The sequence below is a fragment of the Panicum virgatum genome, chromosome 9K, assembly GCF_016808335.1.
Source record: "Panicum virgatum strain AP13 chromosome 9K, P.virgatum_v5, whole genome shotgun sequence".
Lineage (NCBI taxonomy): Eukaryota > Viridiplantae > Streptophyta > Magnoliopsida > Poales > Poaceae > Panicum > Panicum virgatum.
In genome coordinates, this window is record NC_053144.1 from 20,889,625 (window position 1) to 20,902,577 (window position 12,953).

A 12,953-nucleotide genomic window follows, 5' to 3' on the forward strand; every position below is an offset into this window, starting at 1 on the left:
CTTGGTCTTTGGATTGTAGGTACACGGGCGTCAAGTGTCGACGGAGAGCTGCCATGGAGGTGCTGTGGCCGAAGGACCGTGCGGTGGACGGCGGTGAAGGGCAGCCGGGACCGGAGCTCATGCCGGGCGGTAGCTGTGGCGTCCACTCCTGGATCGAGGGCGCAAGCGACGACGGAAGGCGGGTTTCTTGGTTTGCGCCACAAAACCAAGGAGGTGGACGGCGGTTGAAGACGCCAATTCGTGGAGGCACGGACGTCGGTCTCGGGACTAACGGAGGCGACGGGCATCGACGGCATCTAGGGCCTCGCTGCGGGCGAGGAGGTGACGGGCGTCGGGCGGCGTCTAGGGCCGTCAGAAGACCGAGACGGGAACGGCGTCTTGGGCCACGGCGTGGAGGCGGGAATCTTCCCGCGCGTGGAATTTTGGCGGTTTTCTCAAAACCGACCATCTACTCGGGTTTCGCAGACCCTCCAAAACCGCGAACCGGATCTTCATCCACACGGCGGCATCGCGGAGAAGACTTCCACTCGAAGAAAGAACCTCGACCGTCGGATGAGTCTTTGTATCTTTTTCCGTTTTTGCCCCTACGGGCTTTCTAGTGTTTAATTGAGTCTAGGGGTAGCTTAGTCTTTTGGGGTAGAGAGTTGTTGGGGTTAAAAACCCCCTCACCCCCTCTCCCTCCTCTCTCTCTCTTTTTGCCAGAGAAGCACGCCACCTCTCCTTCTACCTGGCGCCCTCCTCCTCCTCCCTGTCCCTTCCCTCTCCTCTCTAGAGTTAGGGATTTTAGCCATGGATTGTTGAGTTTTTGTACGTGAATTGACTGGGAAATGAGGCCCTTCCCTCCTTGTGCCCTCGGGGCGTTTGTTTTTGTTCAATTCGGTACGTCTTATGAGCTCTTTATGATGGATTTTTTATTTCCGTTTGTGTGTCCATGATGAACGAATTTGTGGTGGTTCTCTGAGCTCTTTGTGTGATTCCACGCTCTATTTCTTAGTACAAATCTCTCTGGATTCACGAGCTCTTTCGAATTGAAGTTTTGGTGTTCTTGAGAAAACCCCAATCTTGCTTAGGAATTCGTCGATTTCTCCCAAACCATGGAGTAATTCGTTGATTCCTTCCGTGGACGTGTTCACAAGTCCCTTGTGATCATGCCTGCAAAATTTGGTGAGATTTGGACTTGATTTGGCCACTCGATCATCGAGTTCTTGGAAGAACGCGGGCTGTAAAACGTTTCTGGACAGAGTTCTTCCGAGCACCGGTTAAACCGACGCTTGTGCTCATTGGCGTCGGTTCAACCGGTGAGTGGGTTTTTCATGCATTAGGGTTTTCTGCTGTTCGTGAGTTGCACCGGTGCTTCAGCTATCAACGGGCATCGGTTCAACCGGTGAAGCTTCACCAGCTTTCCCCACGTGCTGTATAACTCGTTTGACCGGCGTATAGAAAGTTCATAACGTCGGTTCTTCTGGTGCAGTGTTAGATTCTTTTTGACGCTTCTCTGGACAACTGCACCGGCGCATTGGAGTTGAACTTATCGGATCAAGCGGTGCTAATTAGTCCATTTTGAGGTCTCTCTGGACAACTGCACCGGTGTTTGTTTTGGACTTTGTCGGTTTATCCGGTGTGCTATCATCAGTTGAACCGACGCTGTTTGAACCATAGCGTCGGTTTAACCGGTGAGTGCTTCTTCTCTGCTGCCGGCTCTGTGACATCGGTTGAACCGGTGGAGTATTTCTTCACACGTCGGTTTAACCGGTGTTAGTATACCGTGCTAGTTTTGGTGCTTATTCTTCACTCTTGATCCGATCTTTTCGCAGCTTATTTCTTGAGTTTTTGCTTGGTGTCTAGCTCTGCAATAGCTACACTTGCACACTCTAGAAGTGAGGGTTGGGTGCGCACTTGGGATCTTAAGCCGAACTTCAGATTGCGATAAATTTTGATTGGCTCCCATTCACCCCCTCTGATCGCCAGTTTCGGTTCCTCAATTGGTATCAGAGCGAGGTTAAGGTTTTCAGTACCTTGACCGGTTCGAAAACCATTTGGCCACCATGGTGAGTCTTGGTAAGATTTTTGTGTTTGCCGGCGAGGACTATGCTTATTGGAAGGTGCGTATGCGAGCCTTCTTGCAAAGCATGGGAGCCGAAGTTTGGGAGATCACCAAGAACCAGGCTTACGAGGTGCTTGCCGTTCGGACCTCTCCTCTTCAGGTGTCCGAGCACGAGGCCAATGCCAAGGCTGTCAATGCCTTGTTCGTTGGCGTTCTCGTGCGGAGTTCTCACGCGTCCAGGGTTTTTAGGAAGCCCACAAGGTTTGGACGTGTCTTGAGAACTACCACGAGGGCACACCTCAGGTAAAGGTCAGACTGTTCGAGACTCACCGGCGTGAATATGAGAATTTCACACAAGGGCCGGGTGAGAGCATTGGCGACATATTCAGTCGGTTTCAATCGATTGTGAAAAAGTCAATGCGAACAGATCTGCTGATGCCCTTGAGTACACAGAGAATGAGAAGGCCCTCAAGTTGCTCTATGCACTTGACCGCTCTGTGTGGGATCTCAAGGTGAACACAATCATCAAGTCTGCAGGCTATGTGACTCTGACCGTGAATGAGCTTTCAGCAATCTCAAGGCCACGGAGGTGGATAACCAGACACGAGCCAAGCTCAATGGTGCCTCTCCTTCCAAGAGCATCGCTCTTGTGACTGGCCCAGGTGGATCGAGCTTTAACGCTAACTCTGCTCTCGGCTTTTCTCTTGCCTCTCTGCCCTCTATTACAGATGAGCAGCTAGAGACGCTGGGCGACGACGACTTGTGCCTTCTCATCAGCAAGTTCCAGCGTGTCTACCATAACCGGCAGAGGCGGAAGAACCCCGGGTGCTACCACTGCGGTGATCCGAACCACTTCATCGCTGAGTGCCCCAAGAAGTCCGGCGGTGGCCAGAACAACAACCCCGACAACTACCGCCACCGCGACCGCGATGAGGGAGGCTCCAACAAGGAGCGTCGGCGCCACAAGTACCGCAGTCGTGACCGTGGAGGACGCTTCGACAAGGAGTCGCTCAAGAAGCATTTCCAGTATAAGGCCAAGAAGCGGGAGAAGGCCTTCCTGGCGCAGCTCAGCGACCTCGACAAGAGCTCCGACACCGACCGCTTTTCTTCACCGACCTCTGACGACGACTACAAGAAGAAGAAGAAGCGGGACAAGGATGCCACCGACTTCATCGGCCTTTGCTTGGCGGCCGGTCGGCGCAAGGGCTTCTGCACCATGGCGGGTGAAGCAAATGGTGCTCGTGCATCTTCGGGTGAACATGCTACACCGACGCATGTCGACTCTTCTCCTGGATCCGAGAGTGATTCAGAGGTAATCTCCACCATCGACCTCCTTGATACTGAGGTTAGGGAGTTGTACGCCGCTCTCGACAACTAGAAGAGGCTACTTAAGGAAGCAGCTAGAGAGCATATAAAGCTTAGGGCTGAGCTGGCTTGTGCTAGGGAGAAATCTAGTGAGGATGAGTGCGCTGGCTGCATATCTCACATGAATGATCTTGTTGCTCTCCGTGCCAAGCATGATGAGAATGTCGCGAACTTGGATGTTGCCAAGACCTCGCTTTCTGACGTGTCTAACGAGCTAGCCAAGGCCAAGCATGAGCTTGAACTAGTTAAGGACGCTCCCATTGTTAGTGATGTGCTTAAATGCGATGAGTGTCCTATCTTTAAGTCTGATCTAAGCTCTATGCAGTCTAAGTTTGCCACTGTTGTTTGTGAACTAGAGGATCTTAGATCTAGGCCTGTTCTACTTGGTGCCTATAAGCTTTGTCCCATGCTTAGGTCGGAGCTAGATGAGAAGAATGCCTTGATTAAGTCCTTGGGGAAGACTAAGGTCGGGGAGTCTAGCCCACCTATTGATTGTCATGTTTGCCCTGTTTTGATCTCTTATTTGGATAATCTTGCAGTAAAGAAAGCCAACTTGGAGAATGAGAATACCTATCTTAGGGTGATTCTTAGTTGGGTCTCTGCTAGTGAGTCGCAGTTGGGCATGATGATCAAACAGTTCAAGCGTGGTGATGGGTTTGGGGTCAGTTACACATACACGAAGTCAGACTTTGACAAATTGTATGTTTAGATCGGCAATGCTGCTGGAGCTCCAAGTGCTCTGAACACTGCTAGCACGAGCACACAACCTTCACTTGTTGATCCCGTGGATGGTGTGCTTAAGAAACCATCAAAAGCACCTCCACAGAAGCAGGTTTGGGTTCTAAAGCCAAATGAGCTGAGGAATCCCCTCGATACTCTCCCTGCTGCCACAGCCCAGGTTACCTAGAAGAAGGGGGCTGCTCCTTCCCGTCCGCAGGCTAGACCTCCACCTCCCAAGAGAGAGGTGAGGTACCACTGCGAGTACTGTGACAGAGAGGGTCACCTGGAGGAGTTTTGCTTCAGGAGGAAGCGGGCTGTGAGGCGTGAGCAGGAGAGGCGCAACTCGGACATGTACTCTACTTGGGTGCATGGTCCTCCTCGGCGTGGTGGTAGGCAAGATACTAGGGCGCGCCGTGTAGGTGGAGGACAGGGATACGGTGGTGTTTACCGTGCTCCAGCGGGTGGTCGCTTTGCCGGTCGTGCTCCTGGTCGTCCTCAGTACGACTATGGACCACGGGACCGAGGCTTTGGAGGAGGTTACGATGCACCACGTTTTCCTCGCGGTGGTGGTCGTCAGCCTCGCGGTAGACGGAACAGGGGACACGCTTTTGATCTTGTTAACCCTTCTGTAGAGCAAATGGCTCAACACTAGTTTGTTTCTCACTTTGCTAACCCTAGTGTTGAGATATTTGCTCACCCTTTGTCTCACTACTGATGTGCAGGTTGGAGGCTTGGAGAACAAGTGGATCATAGACTCCGGTTGTTCGCGCCATAGGACCGGGAATGACAAATGGTTCTCCAGCCTCACCCCGAAGCGCTCAAAAGAATACATTGTGTTCGGGGATAATGGTAAGAGAAAGGTACGTGGTTTAGGCGCTGTTCGAGTTTCTGATCGCTTTACCCTGAGAGAAGTTGCTTTGGTTTCGAACCTTGGGTTCAATTTGCTCTCTGTTTTGCAACTTCTTGATGTGGGGTTTGAAGTTCGCTTCAAAGAGGGTAGTTCTCGTGTTTTGGATTCCAGAGGAGATTTGGTTTACCGGATTCTACCCCGCGATCAGGTTTTCTTGGCTGACTTCTCTGGAACTTCTCTTGGCCCTTCTCGTTGCCTGTTGGCGGGTGCTTCTTCCGATCTGTGGAAGTGGCATAGGAGACTTGGACATTTGAGTTTCGATTTATTGTCGAGACTTAGCTCACTTGGCCTGATCCGAGGATTGCCCAAATTGAAGTTTGAAAAGGACCTTGTTTGCCATCCGTGTCGCGCACGGGAAGATGATTGCCATTTCTCATCCACCTGTTAATCAGGTGATGACCGCTCACCCTGGAGAGTTGCTACACATGGACACAGTAGGTCCTTCTCGGGTGATGTCTGTTGGTGGGAAGTGGTACGTTCTTGTGATCGTGGACGACTTTTCTCGCTATTCTTGGGTCTTTTTCATGAGAACCAAGGACGAGGCTTTAGAGTTTGTTCGAGACTTGATCTTGAGGCTGAAAAATGAGCTACCCCGAGGCCATGCGAGCGATTCGCAGTGATAATGGCACAGAATTCAAAAACGCATGTTTTGACACCTTTTGCAGTGATCAAGGGCTCGAACACCAGTATTCTTCCCCTACACTCCACAGCAAAATGGAGTTGTAGAACGGAAGAATCGGACGCTGGTTGAGATGGCGAGGACGATGCTCGACGAGCATAGGACTCCTCGAAAGTACTGGGCTGAGGTGGTCAATACCGCTTGTTATGTGTCCAACCATATTTTCTTGCGTGCTTTCATGCACAAGACTTCTTATGAGTTGCGTTTTGGATGCCAGCCCCGTGTCGACCATCTCAGAGTTTTTGGTTCCCGGTGTTTTGTGCTGAAAGAAGGAAATCTTGATAAGTTTGAGTCTCGCTCGACTAACGGCATTTTTCTCGGTTATGCATCTCATTCCAGAGCATACTGTGTGTTGCTTATTGATTCTAACATCGTCAGAGAGACTTGTGAAGTCACTTTCGACGAGACTGCACCGTGCAATGCTCCTATCTTTGAAGTTGCAGGAGATGATGAATTTGGCACCTCCATCTTTGAAGATGAGGAGGAAGAAGCTGCGGAGGGTGATGCTGAGGCTACCACGCGTGTTGTGGACCAAACAGCATCCGCCACGAGCTCGGACGATGACGACGGCCCCGATCCGACTTCATCTACTTCACGGGGGCCGATCGAGCAGGTGACTCAGCCTTTCCCAGCTGCACCTGTGGAGGCAATTTCTTTGGTTGAGGAGGAGGCGACTTCGACAAGGGAAGCACCATGACACATTCAGCGTCGTCATCCACCTCAACAGATGCTAGGTGACCTCAACGAGCGAGTCACACGGTCCAAGGTAACAAGTATCGCTGGCTTTACTCATTCAGCGTTTGTTGCCTCTTTCGAGCCCAAAGATGTTGGACACGCACTTTCTGACTCTAATTGGGTCAATGCCATGCATGAGTAACTTGAAAATTTTGAAAAAAAAACCAAGTTTGGGTTCTAGTCGAGCCTCCACATGTTTGTAATCCCATCGGAATGAAGTGGGTTTTCAAAAACAGGCATGGTGAGGATGGGTTGGTTGTTCGGAACAAAGCTCGTCTTGTTGCCTAGGGGTTTTGCTAAAAAGAAGGTATTGATTATGAGGAAACTTTTGCCCCAGTTGCTCGTTTGGAAGCTATTCGGATCTTTCTTGCATTTGCTGCTTCCAAGGGTTTTAAAGTTTTTCAAATGGATGTGAAATCTATCTTTTTGAATGGTTTTATTGAAGAAGATGTTTATGTGAAGCAACCCCCTGGTTTTGAAAATCCCAAGTTTTCAAACCGTGTTTACAAACTTCAGAAAACCCTTTATGGTTTGAAACAGGCGCCTAGAGCTTGGTATGATAGGTTTAAAACCTTCTTGCTTGCTCAAGGTTTTAAAATGGAATGTGTTGACAAAACCTTGTTCCTCATGCGCTCTGGCTCTAACTTTCTGTTGGTTCAGATTTACGTGGATGATATCATCTTTGGTGGCTCTTCTCACGCTCTTGTCTCCAAGTTTTCTGAGCAGATGTCCAGAGAGTTCGAGATGAGCATGATGGGTGAGCTGCAGTTCTTCCTCGGGCTGCAGATCAACCAAACTCCTCAGGGCACGTTCGTCAATCAAGCGAAGTACACCAAGGACTTGCTGCGGAAGTTTGACATGAGTGACTTGTCTCCTCAGCCGACTCCGATCAGCACTTCAACGGCGCTTGATGAGGACTTGGACGGCGAGGCGGTGGACCAGACGGAGTACAGGAGCATGATCGGCTCCCTCCTGTACCTGACGGCGACGCGGCCGGACATTCAGTTCGGCGTTGGCCTCTGTGCGCGGTACCAGGCTTCGCCGCGCACCTCCCACAGGCAGGTGGTGAAACGCATCTTTAGGTATATGAAATTCACCCCTGAATTTGGTCTTTGGTACTCTGCGGATTCTTCTCTGGTTTTAGTGGGCTTTTCTGATGCCGACTTTGGTGGGTGTCGGTTGGATCGCAAGTCGACATCCGACACTTGTCAATTTCTCGGTACATCTTTGGTGTCTTGGTCCTCTCGCAAGCAGGCTAGCGTAGCACTTTCTTCCACAGAAACTAAGTATGTTGCCGCCGCTAGCTGCTACTCCCAGATCCATTGGATGAAACAAACCTTGCAGGATTATGGACTGAGTTACGATAGGGTTCCCATCTTTGTAAACAACATGTCCGCCATTAGCATTGCAAAGAACCCTGTCCTACACTCCAGAACCAAACATATAGATATCTAGTTCCACTTCCTGCGAGACAACCATGAGAGAGGCCAGATAGACTTGATCCATGTCCCTTCATAGAGGCAAACCGTAGATATCCTCACCAAACCTCTTGAGCAGGACACCTTTGCTCGCTTGCGAGGGGAGCTTGGGGTTTGTTACCCTTTTTGATCGCTGGCTTTTCCTTGGTTAGCTTTGTAGGTCTTGTTTATTTTTCTCTTTGTTTTCTAGAATTGGTAGTTGTATTGTGCATATGCATTGTACATTTATGCATTTTGCATTGCCTCACTTGCACTAGCATTCCTGTATACATTGCTATGATCTCCTAGTGCTTGCTAGTGTGAGTTTATAAATGTGATCATGTATAGCTTGCTCCACTGTGTATATGACATCATCTGAGTTAAGCTATTTTGCTTTGAAAATTTAAAAACATGGTCACCCTGTCTTAGCTACTAGCTTGTTAGGGTGTGATTGATATGCTTTACTATCTCATTCATGCTAATGTAGCCTTTCGTTCAGCGATTCATACTTGACATGATCTAAAATTGATGAAATTGCTTGAATTATGCTTGAAATGGAATGGAAAGATCTAGGTGGGATTACTTGTCACACTGATCGAACTTTCGGGACGGCTCACCTTACACTTGTGAGAACCCGGGCAAGGCTGTGCATGACTGAAACGAGTGACTTAAGCATCTGATTGCCTTTGGTATAGGCTTGGTCTTGTTGCTAAGTAAAGCATGACAAGCTTTCAACCCCTGGCATTAAATTGCTTGATAAAATGAGATTGCAAAATCAATATTTACAATATGGTTTGGATGTTTTTGGCTCACCTGTATGAGTTTGATTAGCACTGTCTTTCATTCCCTACTTGCTAGTGCTAGATCAAGGGTGATGCTTTTATTTCTCCTAAACTGGAACTTGTCTAGCTCTAGACTGATTTGATATATCCTATTGAGCTAGATGCAGGTCTTGTTTATGGATGCACACGTACTTGTGACTAGTTGTTGCTCATATCCTTGTATCCCTGAATGCTTTCACTTACACCTCCTGCATTGCATTCATTGCATAGCATATGTTCAGGGGGAGTCTCAGTTTCAGGGGGAGTTTTAGGTCTAAGCCTTGATGTGTGCATGTGGCAACAAGGGGGAGAAGTTGATCGAACAAGTGGGAGTTTAATTGTTTGATTTTTGAGAGAATCAAAAACTAGTGGGAGTTTAATTGTTTGATTTTTGAGAGAACCAAAAACTTATTGTGCACAGGGCTTTGAGAGTGCATACATGTGGTGAGAGTTGCATTGGTAAGGGGGAATGCATTTCGTTGGGAGTTTCTGCTTTGTTTAGCTCCTGGTTTTTCCTCCGCTTCTGGCATGACTGTGTCGAGCCCTGCCTCTGTCTTTGAGGAGTCATGCTTGTGTTTGATCGATTGCATCGAGCTGTTGCCCTTGTCTTAGGGAATCGATCTTCACTTGGTCAAGTAACTTGTTCTTGCTTCTTTCGAGCTTTTGTCACTTGTTCAAGTTCTCTCTTGCTTCTTTGTTCTTCACTGTTTTTGTTTCAATCTTGGTTCGTTTGTGGGGTGTTGACAATGCACTTATCAAGGGGGAGATTGAGAAATGTTGAGTACTCTATCCTGCTTGTGATGAGTGAATTGTCAAACGTGCGGTGTGATCGTGCGCTTGGTCTTTGGATTGCAGGTACACGGGCGTCAAGTGTAGACGGAGAGCTGCCGTGGAGGTGCTGTGGCTGATGGACCGTGCGGTGGACGGCGGTGAAGGGCAGCCGGGACCGGAGCTCATGCCGGGCGGTAGCGGTGGCGTCCACTCCTGGATCGAGGGCGCAAGCGATGATGAAAGGCAGTTTTCTTGGTTTGCGCCACAAAACCAAGGAGGCATACGGTGGTCGAAGATGCCAAGTCGTGGAGGCACGGGCATCGGTCTCGGTACTGACGGAGGCGACGGGCGTCGACGGCGTCTAGGGCCTCGCTGCGGGCGAGGAGGTGACGGGCGTCGGGCGGCGTCTAGGGCCGTCAGAAGGCCGAGGCGGGAACAGCGTCTAGGGCCACGGCGTGGAGGCGGGAATCTTCCCGCGCGTGGAGTTTTTGCGGTTTTCTCAAAACCGACAATCTACCCGGATTTCGCGGACCCTCCAAAACCGCGAACCGGATGTTCATCTACACGGCGGCATCACGGAGAAGACTTCGACTCAAAAAAAGAACCTCGACCGTCGGATGAGTCCTTGTATCTTTTTTCGTTTTTGCCCCTACGGGCTTTCTAGTGTTTAATTGTGTCTAGGGGTAGTTTAGTCTTTTGGGGTTGAGAGTTGTTGGGGTTAAAAACCCCCTCTCCCTCCTCTCTCTCTTTTTGCAAGAGAAGCACGCCACCTCTCCTTCTACCTGGCGCCCTCCTCCTCCTCCCTGTCCCTTCCCTCTCCTCTCTAGAGTTAGGGATTTTAGCCATGGATTGTTGAGTTTTTGTACGTGAATTGACTGGGAAAGGAGGCCCTTCCCTCCTTGTGCCCTCGGGGCGTTTGTTTTTGTTCAATTCGGTACGTCTTATGAGCTCTTTGTGATGGATTTTTTATTTCCGTTTGTGTGTCCATGATGAACGAATTTGTGGTGGTTCTCTGAGCTCTTTGTGTGATTCCACGCTCTATTTCTTAGTACAAATCTCTCTGGATTCACGAGCTCTTTCGAATTGAAGTTTTGGTGTTCTTGAGAAAACCCCAATCTTGCTTAGGAATTCGTCGATTTCTCCCAAACCATGGAGTAATTCGTTGATTCCTTCCGTGGACGTGTTCACAAGTCCCTTGTGATCATGCCTGCAAAATTTGGTGAGATTTGGACTTGATTTGGCCACTCGATCATCGAGTTCTTGGAAGAACGCGGGCTGTAAAACGTTTCTGGACAGAGTTCTTCCGAGCACCGGTTAAACCGACGCTTGTGCTCATTGGCGTCGGTTCAACCGGTGAGTGGGTTTTTCATGCATTAGGGTTTTCTGCTGTTCGTGAGTTGCACCGGTGCTTCAGCTATCAACGGGCATCGGTTCAACCGGTGAAGCTTCACCAGCTTTCCCCACGTGCTGTTTAACTCGTTTGACCGGCGTATAGAAAGTTCATAGCGTCGGTTCTTCCAGTGTAGTGTTGGATTCTTTTTGACGCTTCTCTGGACAACTGCACCGGCGCATTGGAGTTGAACTCGTCAGATCAACCGGTGCTAATTAGTCCATTTTGAGGTCTCTCTGGACAACTGCACCGGTGTTCGTTTTGGATTTTATCGGTTTATCCGGTGTGCTATCGTCGGTTGAACCGACGCTGTTTGAACCATAGCGTCGGTTTAACCGGTGAGTGATTCTTCTCTGCTGCCGGCTCTGTGACGTCGGTTGAACCGGTGGAGTATTTCTTCACACGTCGGTTTAACCGGTGTTAGTATACCGTGCTAGTTTTGGTGCTTATTCTTCGCTCTTGATCCGATCTTTTCGCAGCTTGTTTCTAGAGTTTTTGCTTAGTGTCTAGCTCTGCAATGGCTACACTTGCACACTCTAGAAGTGAGGGTTGGGTGCGCACTTGGGATCTTAAGCCGAACTTCAGATTGCGATAAATTTTGATTGGCTCCCATTCACCCCATCTGATCGCCAGTTTCGGTCCCTCACTTTTTCTTTTTTGGTGGTAGATAGATTGGTTGCCCCTAGTGTCCTAGCAAGGTGAGCCGCCGTGAGCACCATGCCCTACAAAGTTAGCCCCACCTACAGTCACCAGAGCTCACCAGCCACGCACACGGCCATCAGAATTCAGAGGCACGAGCGTGTCCAGGACCAGGACGATATTTGGACGGACGAGCGAGGGCGACCCCTACCCGGCCCCCTCTCTGCCGACTCTGCCTGGATTCCGGCGTGTTCACCGTACGTGCTTCCTGCCACGATCGACAAGGCTTGGATTCGGAGGAGATAAGCCGATCGAGAGCTAGTAGGCGCCGAAAGTGACATGATGTGACACGCCCCCACGGCGGCGTCGCCGGCCGATCGATCGATCGAGCAACCACCGTCCTGGCACTGCACGGTGTGCTGGAGGCTGGAGGCTGGAGCCTACCGCGGTGTCCCGCTTGGTTTCTTCCGTTCAGACATGGCACGGCTGCGGAGACCGCCCGGGTGACGGATATTTGCCCGATGCAATGGACGGCAGCGAGGGTGGTCGCCCCGGCCCCGGCCCCGCCGCCGCCGCTTTTCGGCCCAGTGGATGCGCGGTGCCTACTCCAGGATGCGGCCGGAGCGGCGGCGGCGCCGCCGACCAGCCTCTGGCTGCAGAGCTGCACCGCACAAAACCAGCGCTTCGCTTTCGGCCAGGTAATTGTGATCTGCACACAGGTCGCCTGATCGAGTCACCTGGTCTTCGATGGTACGTGTGCGGCGAGCTTGAGAGCCAGGACATCTCGCAGCCTGTAGCTGTAGCTGTCGCGGCCATTCTTCCATCACCTTCTTTTCTTCCCACCTCTGCATCGACATGTTTGTTACCATCATCTTATTCTTCTTACCGCCGTAATCCTGCCCGGCGCGCCGGCTTTTGATCCGGAGATGTTCTTGGGAGGATTCGCGCAAGATGAACGGATAAGATTGGGCGATCAATGCAAGACGGGGGCGTGATGGATGGATTGGTTTCTGCCATGGCTGGTATCGCGGATTTTCCCCTGCAGATTGAAGAGGACAGCGATAAGAATCAAAGAAGTACTACCCGGTAGGTGCAGAGGGGCAAGGAAAGGATGCCGCGACAACATGGGTTGTCACCCTTCGCAGGTACTTGAGCTAATATAGCCTTTCTGAGAAGGCATGTGAGCGTGCACTATATCTAAAAAAACTAGCATTATGGGATCCCTGAAGTGGTGTTGCAAGCTCTGATACAGATCCTGGAACCAGCCATCTCTTCAGTGATCTTATGGCATGTTTAGCCACCTGTGCAGGATCCACAGCTGTGTGAACTCAGTATCCGGACGGGGTGCAAGCAAAAAATGAAACTAGGCCATCATGTTTATGTAAATATGCAATCACTGCCAAGGGAAATCTTGAAATTTCT